Source organism: Arctopsyche grandis, chromosome 5 (assembly GCF_051622035.1).
Source record: "Arctopsyche grandis isolate Sample6627 chromosome 5, ASM5162203v2, whole genome shotgun sequence".
Lineage (NCBI taxonomy): Eukaryota > Metazoa > Arthropoda > Insecta > Trichoptera > Hydropsychidae > Arctopsyche > Arctopsyche grandis.
The window spans coordinates 11,242,604-11,257,209 of NC_135359.1; the positions used below are offsets into that span (position 1 = coordinate 11,242,604).

The following is a 14,606-nucleotide window of genomic DNA, read 5'->3' on the forward strand; positions in this document are numbered from 1 at the left end:
TTCGACATCTGGAATGGACACAATAGTCAAGATAGTTTATTCTTGTCGTTAGATATAGTGGAAGGAACAAGAGGAAGTTGTGCCGATACGCTATGATGTTTCACTATTTAGATTACAATGAAAATTGAAGTCCTCATCAATAAAATAAAGGTGTGTATATGTATGTACTACATTTTATGCATAGAAAAATTAAACTCAATGTTACCTTAAAACTTATTACCGAGTATTGTATCCAAAAATTAAAATACATTGAGTGTAAAATTATTCATGTACTTTTCAATGAGATTCCTGCTTCGTTTTTAATCATCTTAAAATGTTTTAAACTTATTTTAGTAAATCGTTAAAATTTAGATTGAGTAAATCAAGTGTTGCAATTTCAGAGATTCGTTCGCACTAGCGCCATGGTTCATTCACACCCACCCTTTACGACGCACTCTTGTTTAAATTATCAATTAGCATAAGTAACACGATTTACGTGAGATTTTACATATTTTTTACGGCGCAGTATTATGGTAATGCTATTCGCTTACAGTGAGAGAGTTTCGCATACCGCCCACCGGGAAACGCCCGCCGCATAAATTTTTCCGTATTTACGACAGGAATACAAGTAAATACCGTAGAAAGTATCGGACATATTTTCTTTGGCGAGTCGTAAAACTTCAGTCACCCATTTATTTTTTATCTCCGGCCGTAAATATAAAGGGGGTCATGTCGAGTCAATGAAGCAGAAATGAAACAAGGAGACCCGTTAGTCGCGCGGCCTAAGGGATGGGGGTGGAATTGGAGAGGTGGAAGATTGGGGAGGTGGCAGGAGGATAACGAATGAAAAACAGAGTCGTAAAGAGGCTCGATTGCGTCGATGGTGTCCTCGTTTTCATTAAGTATTTTAAAATCACTGATCGATATTGGCGCGTTGACGCGGGATCGACTCGGGGAAATCCTCAATAATAAAACGGGGAATTTATCGGAGACGTGCGGGATGACATAAAAGAGGATTCAGATGGAATCCCTTCTATTTGATGTTACTCCTTTTTGACGCTGCAGCTCGGATGCATAGTTGGATTTTCATTCGGGTCTCAATATCGAATTGATTGAATCTGAAATACGAAATACAAGTTTTATGAAAAGACAATGAATTAATAGAAAATACGAATGTATATTGTTATTATGTATTTCGCACATCGCCATTTCAATCTTTTCATTATCTCCAATATATCAACTACCCTTGTCATACCACTCACTCAAATGATTGCAAACCAAGCGGGCGCATGCTCATTTCATACTTTTGTCTCGGCTTTTGCCATTTTAAACTTGCCAGAAAGATCCAACTGAATTTTAAGAATTGCCAATCATCAATGTACATCGAAATGTCATCTGCGCAACCCCATGAATATCTCGTCTTTCGTACATGCTGAAATTCAAACAGTTAAAATTTAATCGAAATGAGCATGCAGCCGGGTGGTTTGCAATCATTTGCAGCACACTCACCCACGTATTCCGTTTTCCATTTCTCCTCGTTATGCCGAGCATATAACGCTTTATACTTACATATTTTAATGCATTGGACTTTATACAGCAATCCAATTTCAGCATCCACACATCATCACCGGTAAAAATATTGATAGAGAATATTTTGCTTCGGATAAAGTGGCATTTTGGATTTAAAAACGGCGTTCATTATCCCAAATGCACTCCATTCTAATTTCTCACGTCTCTTTATTTCTTCATCTTTGCTGCTGGAAATGTCAATGATTCGATCAAGATAAAACAATTGTCTTAACACGTCCCTCTAGTTACTTACTGTTGGACAGTCCTGTCATTGATTTTTTTACATTTGGATTTATTTGAGTCGTACTCATTTTATATGTATTTCAATGGGTTTGCTACAAATCGCTGCAAACGACGCAGCTGCAATTTCAGTATTTGACGTCTCGGCGAAATTCGCGACTGTTTTAATTTAAGCATGTACGTAAGACGAGATATTCATTGGGTTGCACAGATGACATTTCGATGTGCATTGATGATTGGCATTTATTAAAATTGAGTTGGATCTTTCTGGCAAGTATAAAAAGGCAAAAATCGAGACAAAAGTATGAAATGAGCATGCAGCCGTTTGAAAGCGTTCAAAAAAATATTTCAAAAATGCCTTTCGAACTTATGATACAAGATTGAAAAGAATGAATCTCTCCACATTGAAAACGAAAAGAATGACAGGCGGTCAAATCAAGTGCGCAGAACTATGTATAAATAGCCACTACAATAACTGTCCTATGATTCTATGTAAAGTTAAACAAACACACTTATCTGATAGGTCAAACTCTCAGCCTTCAAAAAGATCTTACAAAAAAAAATTACATTCATTTTTTCAAATACATGGCTAAAATTTGTGTCTACCCAATGAATTAATAACTTCTAGTAACGTAAACCTATATAAAAATAAACTTGATAATTTCCTAAAAATTATTGGGTTTTTATAGTTCTTCTTTTTCTAGCTACTGCTATTTTCTTTTCATATTTTTTTTATTTTTATTGTTTCTATTTTCATTTTAATATTCTTTTTTTATAATCGAAATATGTACATGTACGAAGTAACACAATATGAAGTTATGTGATCATGTGAAAATTCGAATTCGAGATTGACTGATTCGAACGCAGATTCGACCACTGATTACTGATCACTAGAAAAATGGTGTGTGTGTTAACATCGAAGTACGTGGATGTCTCCGACATGAAGCTAGAGGAGTTTAATCATTAACCAACTCATTAAAAATTACATCGAAATCTTGTGTCAGATTGAAGCAATGACAGCTAGCTATCCAAACACGTATTTATACCACTAAAATGAAAAATCATACTCATCACTTCAAGACAGATAATAATAATTAAAAAATTAAAAGGATTTTTTTTATATAAATATATATATATATATATATATATATATATATATATATATATATATATATATATATATATATATATTTTGTCCATACCTTGTCTTCTGTTTTAAAAGAAACCCCTTTTTAAAAATCAAAAGTTTCCGGAAACCCGTTGTTAGAAATCTAAAAAGACATAATTTTTATCAAAAAACATAACAAATCTTGAAAATTCAATGAACTCGTAAATTTCGATTAATAATATTTGAGATTATGTCGACGATAGCGATTTATCAATAAATCGAATTCCGAAAAGTATCCAAAAAGGTGAGAAAATAGCTTTTGTGTGAGCTCTGCAAAACTAAATAGGTATTTAGTTTAATGAATAATATTCCTAATGATGAAAGAAATTGTTTAACTTTAGATAATATATCCCACTTTATGACTATTAAGCTTCATGGAAAGCCACTTTCTAAATTCCATTCAAAGCCATTTGTTGAATCTGGTTACGTCAGGGGCATCATACTGGTGATGAGTGATGATACTACATAAAATAAGAAAAATCCACTGTCTGTGTACTGTCAAAACCCACTGTCACACTATTGAATTCAAATTTAACAGCTAGTGGATTTATACAAATAAGCATTTGAAATATTATAACATTCAAGTAATATATAAGAAAAATTTAACCCAAGTCACTATAACGTAATTATAAAATATGTATATAGTGAAAAAACAAAAAGTTATAGGCGTTTAAACAATTAAAATCTGATATGGCCAGATGGCGGCGAAAAGTAAGAAGAGGATAAAAAAAACGCTAAAGAAATAGTAGGAGGTATTTTCAAACGTGTCTAATACGATATATTTTCACCATCGTAATGGCGGATGACACTTCCACTTATATAGATGACCAAACCGAGCAAAATGGCAAAGTATGAAAACGATCGGATAAGAGCCAAATTTTTTTTTTGAATAGTGATCGTAAGTGAAAGTAAGAAGAGGTTAGTAAAAATTATATGTATGACGAAAAAAATGTATATATACATATATATAATACATATATGTAAATTGAAAAAAAAATGGAAACCCGTTGTTCCAAAATTGGGGTGACACCATTGTATGTACATATGTATGTATGTAAGTACATGTTTTCTCAACAATTCTGCGGTACTTGCAAAGATTTAAATACGAATATATGTACATACATACATATGTAATAACAACCAAATCTAACCACAAGAGTGCGAATTAAAATTTTTATTATTGCGTAAAAAAATTAAACTCCAAGATAATCAATATTTACCAATGACGACACCATATAAAATGATAAAAATTTACAAACAGAAACGTAGCAAAAAACCCAAACCGCAAGCTTACAACACAGACAAAACAATCAAAGAAGCCACTGCTACTCCGAATCTCCATACGAACCAGCATCCGAAGGAACAGACAAAGTGAAGAAGAGCGCGACGAACAGCGAGTACCACCGAACTTTGCCGAGCATTACCGAAGTGCACCGACCGCGTGCCGTCGACTTCATACGACCAGTCGCGGGCCGACCGCTCACCGCGAACGTGCTCTGTGATCGTTTCTCGCTCGCTCTTTCGTCCGTTCGTTCTCTCGTACTTCGCAACGTTCGCATTGGCCGAAACGCAACGTGTCGAATTACCCACGTGTCAGACGACTTTTGACCTAGGGATCTAGGGATCGCGAGTGTCATAGAGGTAAAATTTGCGTGCCAATTACAATCGCGTCACGCCGCAACCGGATTTTGACGTCTCTGTCCACTAACTACGTCACCGATTGACAGTGCGGGTAAGTCCACGCAATGTTTACGTTATGACGAATGTGGAAAGTTGGAATTTTATTGTATGTATTTATTATTATTTGGTATCGACGATGCCAATACATTGCTTGATATACACGATGATCTTAATTTGTCAAATCTTAGATACCTCGTTGTTTGATTGACGTTTGTTCAAAAAGTATTGCTGCATGTCGGTTTGAAGGTTAACTTTAAATACGTCTGCTAATTTTTTTGTGCGTTTGTATTCGCAGATTATTTCATCCGATTGTGGTTTGGATTTTTCATGTGGTTTTGTACGCAAAATATTAATTATTTAAGTATTGAATTTTAGTGAAAAATTTTGACCTTGAGAATTTGACTGATGTGAGTGTTTACTTTATTTTATAATTCAAAATAGTAAGTTTTTTTTGACCATCGTTATTTTGTATGTTTGTTAATTACTGCTGTTTGCATTAAATTTTTATATTTTGTTACCATAATATATAAAAATATATGAATTACAGTTCAAAGTATCGCTACTCATTTTTGCTGACTGAAATTTATCTTGATTTATTTTATGAATTCTAAAATTTGAAAATTTTACATCAGTTTCACTATGAAAGGTATATATATGTACAAGCATGCCATTTTTAATATTTTATTTTATATTTATGTGTATTTTCTTGGTGGACTCGATATTTTATTCGACCGTACTAGTGTCATTGACATAAGTACATATGTACGTATGTATTTAGCAAAAATATTATGGTATATTTACACTATATATTCATTATCATGACTTGTTGACCTTGTCGTCTGCAGACAGCCGTACGAAATATTCAATTTTATACGTATTTTTTTATACAAAATTACTACGTTTAATATCATGCGAGTAGCATTTCAATTTCGACTTTATAAAAATCATTTTCCCGGATTTTTCCCTGGAGCTGACAGTTTTTTTATGAAGCAATTATTAATTTCGCAGTGAAAATTATATTTTGTGTGATGTTTGTTATTTAATTTTTATTTTCAATAATTAATTTGCGGTTTTTTACGTTTGACTACGCGCAAATTTTCTTGGAAATGCAAATGTTCTAATCAAACAGGTTTTTACGACGGCGTATTTTTATTTTAAATTCATACGCTTATATTGAAGCAACGGGAAATATAGATATACATAGGTATCATGAAATTATGCTGTTTATTTTTCTATGCTAAAAAAAATTATGTTTGTATAATCGTATCTTTCAACTTTGAACTAAATAATTTTACGAATAGAAGGAAGATAGTTTCTTACTAACAAACTAAAGAAGATATCTGTACATGTGTTTACTTACATAAGTTATGTAACATAACTTACGTTGATGGAAATACCCAGTGATGTAGTTCTAAATAAAAAAGTGCCAGGTCGGTGTTTAATATTTACGACCCCCCCCCCCTCGCGCTTTTTTCGTTACTTAAAAAATATGTATCCTAATATTGGTAGTACAAATATTTATAAAAAATCAAAAGGTAATTAACTTGAAAAGTCAATCAAAGTGGTCTGGATAAGGCTTATTATTCTTTTGAAATATAAAATAATATGAATTTTTAAAAATTTTGTTGATTCGATTAAGGCGTAATTGAAAGTGTCTATAATTTTTTCAAAGGGTTGTTGTTGGGCTATTTTTAAAATATTTTCTGCACTCAAATGAGCATTTGAGTGAGGATACAGTTGTAGTCACCAAATGTTAAAACGAGAGTCTGCTCACAAAATTTTATATGAAATATAAGCAAAAATATTTTTTAATTGTACTCGCAAAACAATTTTTATATCAATGTACCAGAGCAGCGACCTGGCTCGACTACACCACTGGAAATACCCAATATTCAATGATATGTCTTTACAAATAACGCTTTCATTATAAAAATCACTGCAGAAAATGAATATAACTATGTAGTTATGTTCATTCTCAGTAGTACTTTTTATTATGAAAGCGTCATTTGCAAAGAAATATCATTGAATATTGGGTATTTCCATCAACGTAAGTTATGTAAGTAAATACATGTACAGATATCTTCTTTAGTTTGTTAGTATAAGACCTTAGTATAACGTTCCTATTCGCAAAATTATTAAGTCCAAAGTTGAAAGATACGATTATACAAACATAGTTTTTTTAGCATATAAAAATAAACAGAAATACTCTGTTCAATTGGGTGCTCTAATTTCCTTTCGTGGGACTGTATTTATGAAAAGGGTTAACCGGTGCAGTTGGTCGCAGATCTGATTAAATAATACGAAGTCGTTATTGTATAATAAAATGTAATTTACATATACATATGTATTATATATCTACATAACTACAGTAAATTTCTAATAATGATCAACCTATGAATTTTCATTTTCTTTCTTATCGTTAAAGCCCGGATAACCAAGGTGCCGTTTATTGTTCAAATGTTGTAAATGCATTGTTAAAGGTTTGCCGAACCTTTTTTACAAAGCATTTACAACAATGGAACAATGAGCGGCACCTTGGCTATCCGTACTCTACTTATCGCACATGTATTTGTATACATTCAAACTAAGCAGTGGTGTCGTGCTAAATAAAAAATAACCAGGTCGCTGTTTAATTTTTAGAACCCCCCCCCCCCTTAAGATAGGATTCTTGTAAATCCTATCTATCTAGTATATTTAAAATATCAATATGATTCATTCTCCTGGGGTCTTTACCCTCGTAAAAAGTTTGTAATTGATGTTTTAAACATTTAAGTTCATTTAGAAATCGAAGACAATCTATTTCCAATTATTTTTGAGAAAGTGTTATCCCTTGGTTTTCTAAATTTTATTCAGTAAAGTCAATAAGCCCTCACCAGTTAAAATACCATATGTATATATACAAATGGATATTTCAAAAACACATCGAATTAATCTCAAATTTTATGTTATTAAAAAAATAAAAATAAAATAGGCGATTACACCAATGAAACTAAGTAGCTTTCTATGTTTCTAATATGAGTAAGTTGAACTCGAAGAACTCTGCATATTTGTAAATACATATGTACACAGTAGTGTAGTCGGGCCAGGACGGTTGATATGAAAATTGTTTGTCGAGTACAATTAAAACATATTTTAGCTAATTATTCATATACAATTTTGCATACCAAATATTGTGAGCAGACTCTCGTTCTAACATTTGGTGATCACAACCGAATAGTAATCTGGGCATATTCGATACTTAAAAACGTTTTGATGAAATTTATGGGCTTTTTTTATCTAAAACCACTCAAAACTTCGAAAGAAAACATTATTTGAACTATTGATCATACGCACTTGAGGATAGATAAAATAAGCGAACTCAGCTTAAATGAATAGTCATCTCTAAATTCACATGCTAAAAGGAAATTTTGCTGTTGACACACAAACACGGTTTGCAAAATCAAAAATCTTCATGCAGTATGGAAATTTTTATGAAATATAAAAAATCTATCATAATTTCAACAAGAAATAATATTTGAACTACCAATATTAGAATGCATATTTTTTAAGTAACGAAAAAAGCGGGTAGGGGGGGGGGTCGTAAAAACTTTTTATTTAGCACTACACCACTGTATATACATACATACAAACTGAGAATATGTATTTTAATCTAGATTTTATACCAGCGGTCACCAACCTTTTGACCAACTTACGAACCACTTCATAATTTTAAATCCCAAGGACCGCTAGATGAATTTTTTTAAAATGTGCATTTCTAAAATAATCATCAGATAACGTCCATTTTATTGATTAGAAATACATCTATTTAATATTAACAGATTATAAATACGTATTACCACAAAATATTGAAAAAAAAATATTTTAAACAAAATTAATAAGGTTAATTTGCTTATTACGATTTAATTAAAGTTTATTTAAGTTTTGTACATTTTTAGCGTGAATTCCTGCTTTTTGCAAATAAGTTCACTGATATACGGCTTCAATGACGTTACTGCAATATGAAGAGAAGTTTTTATTTTAAACCAAGATCAGTATCGGGTTTTATATGCTACGACAGGTAAAAAATGTCTTTTCGCACAAATACATATGTACTACATATGTTTTTGAAAATTTAAAACTTAAAATTACCCTGACGCCATGCTACGCCTTTCTTGTTTCCCATCTCCAGTGCAGTTCGTGAATTTAGAAAAGTATAAATGCGAAAATTATTATTAACAGTGTTAGAATTCCTCAGAATATAACTTTTTTTATTATTAATAAAATGCAAATAGAGTTCAGATTTTTCTGGAGACCACCAAAATATTCTCACGGACCATCACTGGCCCATAGATTGGCGATCGCTGTTCTAGACTATAGATTTAATTCTGTTTGAAATCGAGTATCTTTGGAAAATAAATTTTCATGCAGTGGTTTCGTTTTGTCTTTTAGAATAGAGAATGGAAAGTGGGAAACTTGATTTTCGCCACACAGTGGTGCAAATTGATATAATACAAACATTTTTACATATAACATAAATTCATGAATTCGTGTCAACAATTGTTGTATAAAACTAGCAAATTCTGACCGGGGAATGTTCATCTGTAATTTAATATTATATGCTACAAACATTCATACATATATTCATTACATGGTATTGTTCAAATAAACTCGAAATTTTCGGAAATGGAATAGATTTTGAAGCCATTGCCTTTCAATCATTTTGAAAACACAGCTTCATTCAAGGTAATTTAATTATAATACAGCTATTATTAAAGTGACTTATCTCATTCACAGGCTGATGTGCTGTCTGTCCTATTATACGTATGTATATTCTCAACTTTGACTTATTAAGGTGCTCATTTCAAACAAGAACAATTAAATTTTAGAACCTCTATATACAAACATACATACATATAAGATAAAGTTTATATTATAATAATGATTTTACAATATATTACACATTTTAGTATAAATATTACAATTCAGTTGGTAATATTTATGCTCAAATTTATATTCAAATTTAAATAAAAGTTTTGTTTATTTTCATCAACAACGAAACTTCTGGTTCTTTTGTTTTTGCGTATTGTATTGTACTTCGAATATAATCCGACATATTTATTGATTGTTACCCGATCCGTACAGAATTGTGTTTCCAAGTCGCGTGTTTATCGATTACTCCACAGCATCCCGATCCCGACGGATTCCTCCCGAAAACTTCAACACTGGCACCAAGTCGTAAGTCGTTTTTATTTTACTGCGGCAAAATGTAATTGAATTGAACTTTCGATCTGGTCATGCTATTTGCCCCCCAAGATCAGCTAAACCCGGGTAGCTTGACCTCGTTGAACCACGTGTTTATAGGAACATTTACCCCCTTCCTTAGCCCCCTTTTACGAACCAAATATAAGAGTGAAATATGTCTTATTCCGACCAGCCACACAGCAATAACCCGGGCCAATCCCGGCATAAACTATAAAAGACGGGTCTTCGTGACCCGGCCACAACTTCTTTTATATACGAGCCCTCTTTTCCTCCCCCACAGAATTTGAGCTACAATATGAAACTTGCTAAGGGAAAGTCTGGACGCGGAACGAAAATTCAATCACGATCTGATATATATATTTATGTATAATACGTATTCAGACACTGAAACAATGACGTTGAAATCGGCGTTGTATAGGAATGTCAGAATCTCATGTACTAACTTAAAGCGTGAAATTGGAGATAATACAATGGAACGAAGTGCATATTTCACAATCGACCCAATTATTATCAGACGGTCACGTTGATTCTCTAAATGATAACGATCGTTTATTCCGCACAGACGGTTCTATTCTGTCCTTTTCATTGAGATAAAGCATTCGAATTTCAATTAGTCGAAGCACAATGCACACTTTCGGACGTTTTATTGCGACTTTTAAATATAATTATATAATCACATTAATAACTGATCGTGTGTAATTATTATAAAGCAAATTAGTATATTTATATAGCAAATATTTATTGAAACATTGTTTAATATATTAATTTTGGCTTTTCCAGCTATTGATGTCTGCTATTGTACGCGTTTGTCTTACTTTCGTTAAATTTAAAGGGGTTTATTGTATCTTCAAGTACAAAATTTCTTTGATAAATTTTAATACAATACAAACAGGTAGCGGTTGATATTGCTGTGTTGTACTTAATTACATATATATGTATATATGTACTATAAAGCTTTATGGCTCTCTTATACATCCAATTATTTGAAATATTTTGTAGAAATCATCTTAATATTAACGTCTAGAGAACCGTTTTAGAATTCCTTAAATCTATTTTAAGATTTTTTCATTAATTTGTGACGTATATTTGTACATGTATCAAATATGTATATTCATTCATAGATTCATACTTAGTTTTATTTCTAAAATCTCCAGCAATAGAAATTATGTTAGAAATTATGTTGAACATTATGTATATAAAATTATATACATATAATCATATAATTAAAGATAGTTTTATATGAGCATAAGAACATATTCATAGAAGTATTTTATAGTGATTTGGAAAATCTATCCGAGTGTTAAGATTTTTTTTCTTGTTATTCAACATGTAAATACCTACATATGTATATAATGTATGTAATATTCATCATGCACTTCATTATCAGCGCAGCAGCTGAAGATATTTATCTTGTGAATTGTGATTAACGTGGTAAGTGAATAAGTATGTATATATGTACATACATACATACATATGTACATACTCTTTATTATTTTTCATCACAAGTTATAGATCATTTATCGCGTCGTCGTCAAAATGCACATGCTAGAACAGAACGACAAGTCTTGGTAATTTCAAGAAATCAAGATTTCTTTAATCAAGGCAAAAGATTTATCATGTTTTATATGTATATGTTATTTGTATTTAATAAAGACTAAGGTTCATAGTTTATAAAACTATAAAAAAGTCCCATTTTTAAAACTTTCTTTGGCATACTAATTAAGCATCATATTTTCTTGGTACTTAAAAAATAAATTTAATACGCATAAAATATTGATTTAAAATAAAAACATAATTATGATAAATGTAGTATTTTCGAAGGGCAATTATAAAATTATTCGTCTCAAACAATTGTGTAATAAATTAATTGATCTCTTGAACATACATATGTATTATAATTATATTATAATGCCTGTTCGGTGAAATATTTGAAGTACGGAGTTTTGTGTAAGGAATTAAACATCATTATATGGTAAGAGACTTTCAGTATTTATTGTACATATACATATGTACCTATAATACGATTTACATATACATATGTACGATAATACGATATAGGTTGTTGGAAATATTACTTAAACCTCTACCTCAAAAAATTGACATATATTAAATGTGTATGATATACGATATTACCCCCTCGATTTGAAGTGGTTTTTTTTTAATTCTATGGTGTCCGGATAACTGCATTTAAATGTAGTTTATAGAATCTATTTATATAGACAATTCATACGATTAGTACATATAGTATACAACCAGTGGTGTAGTGCTAAATAAAAAAGAACCAGGTCGGTGCTTAATTTTTACGACCCCCCCCCCGCTTTTTTTCTTACTAAAAAAAGTTTTATCCTAATATTGGTAGTTCAAATATTTATAAAAAAAATCAAATAATAATTAACAAATATTGAAATTATGATGTATTTCCTTATATTTTATAAAAACTTCCAAAATGCATCCTCTTCGACATCTTCGATTTTGGAAAAACCCTTGTTTGTGTGTCAACAGCAACATTTCCTTTTAGCAATGTCACAAAAATATCAAATTTTAACATGTGAATTTAGAGATGACTATTCATTTAAGCTGAGTTACCTCATTTCATCTATCCTCAAGTGCGTATGTTCGATAGTTCGAAGAATGTTTTTTTTCAAAGTTTAGAGTGGTTTTAGAAAAAAAAAATCCAATAAATTTCATTAAACGTCTTTTAAGTTTTGAATGTACTCAGATTATATCGAGTGTTAAAACGAGAGTCTGCTCACAATATTTGGAATACAAAATTTTATGTGAAATTTTAGTCGAAATATATTTTAATTGCACTCGAAAAACAATGCTTATTAATTTAAGTGCTATGGCGGCGACCTGGCTCAAAAATGAGTAACAGGGCGGCGTCCTGGCCCGACTACACCACTATATACAACAGGTTTTGGAAAAATGACATGTGTTCAGTGAATCTTTTGTAATTTACCCCAGTTACTTGACCCCCGATGTAGCCGTTTAAATTTTGACATGTATTTTTAATACGTCGCTTAAACCCGTATATGTATGTATGTAGGTTTTACCGAAGCTCCTCAATTACAGTCATCGAATTGCTTTCGTCGAAAGGTATGCAATTTCCCCGACGTACAGTCGGAAACCGATATTAAGAGGGCTCAATCCCGCAACCGGATACCGGGGAAACCTAGCTGCGATAAATTTACGCATTTCCCATGCGTGTAGGTGTCGACCGGGATGGGTGGGAGTCGGGAGGGGGTCGAAGAAGGGTAGGGGAGGCGCCGTAGCTTTCGTTTTTAATTAAATTTTCGTCGGGTCTTTGATATGCTTTAAGCCTGGACCGTTTAAACCGTTTAAATATCGACTCACCGAATTTCGGCGAATTCGTATTTAATTTCCTCTCCACCTCGTTCTCACCCACATAAACACACACACACACACTCGAACTTTCAGATGACCGTTTACAACCCCAATTACGCGTATGTTTCAGTATACTACCTACGTACGTATATAAGACCTAAAGTTTCATTAATGCGTCCTTGATTAACCTGGTGGGGGTGGGTGGGGGGAGTGTTATATGCATAGTCTGTTCGAACCGTTTAATATTCCACTGTCAGTGTTGTAAATGTCGTAAGCGCCACGACGCGCCGCTTGTGTTGTTCTTACGGGTGGTCTGTGTATGTTAACATTAATTTATTATGACCGCACGAGTGCGTTTGGTTTATGTACATACATATGTGTGTGTGTATAGTGGTACATAAGTACGGTCTCAAGTTTGTAATTTATTTCTCTATCTTACTAATTTTTACTTTATTTTGATAATTAGTTCCGAAATTAAAATTTTATCTGTTCTGCGTTTGCTTTGAGCTGTTTTATGTTTCCTGTCGTCGGTGCGGCATTTCCATGTGAATCTAACTTATTTAGATAAGCCGCGATGAAAATATTTTTATTTTTATTTAATTTTTATGTGCCTGCCTGTGCAGTGTTTGAAATTTTCACAGATGATATTTTGCCGCGCAATGACATACAAAAATGGCGTTATTTAAACTTAATTTAACCGATGTCGCACGTTATGTGCATGTTATTAGAATTTTACAACCTTTTTTTTATTAGTTCCACTAAAATGTTTTAATATTCAGATTGATATGTGTTTTTTACGTACATATTACTGTTTTATTGGACTATAAAAATCTTATGCATGCATTTTTATGTGCAATTTTGCATTGTAATTAGAAACCCGGAAAAAATAACGATGGAAAAGCACGTGTCAATTTTCTCATGGCGTAACATAAAATATAAATACGGGTAATTTTGATTCGATTGAAATTTAATTTTATAAGTCTTTCGTGTCGATGAAATTGCTTTATTTTTATACGGTTGATATTACTTTTTACTGTTTAATACTTATTTACATACGTACGTATCTGTATATTGTATATATGTACATACATATTTTTTTTATCTGTTGATCGTAGCAAAGTATCGATTTTCTTTCATCAAAATACTTGACAAAGCGGTGCGCTCCGTTCTACCAACTTGCAATATCTCGAGACTCGTTTTCTCGAGTTTTCGTCTGCTTAAACAGGAGTTTGTACATGTATGTAATATATTTAATATACGAGGCATATCGTGGTCATTCATAGATTTTTAAGCTATTAACACACTTTTAAAATATTTAAAAATACGTTTAAAAATCAATTTTGTGATCATGTGAGAATTCAAACTCAGAATCGATCACTGATCA

General features: G+C 31.9%; 1 protein-coding gene across 2 annotated transcripts in view; it reads left to right on the forward strand.

Moving 5' to 3' along the window:
- The first annotated feature begins 4,418 nt into the window (after positions 1-4,418).
- LOC143912085 (protein toll-like) overlaps positions 4,419-14,606 on the forward strand; it is a 189,722-nt gene continuing 179,534 nt past the window's right edge. Inside the window, exon 1 of one of the 2 annotated variants that reach the window (XM_077431255.1) lies at positions 4,419-4,688. The gene's annotated coding sequence lies outside the window, so the exon portion shown is untranslated. The remainder of the gene's footprint in view (positions 4,689-14,606) is intronic. The other variant, XM_077431256.1, reaches the window with a different exon arrangement.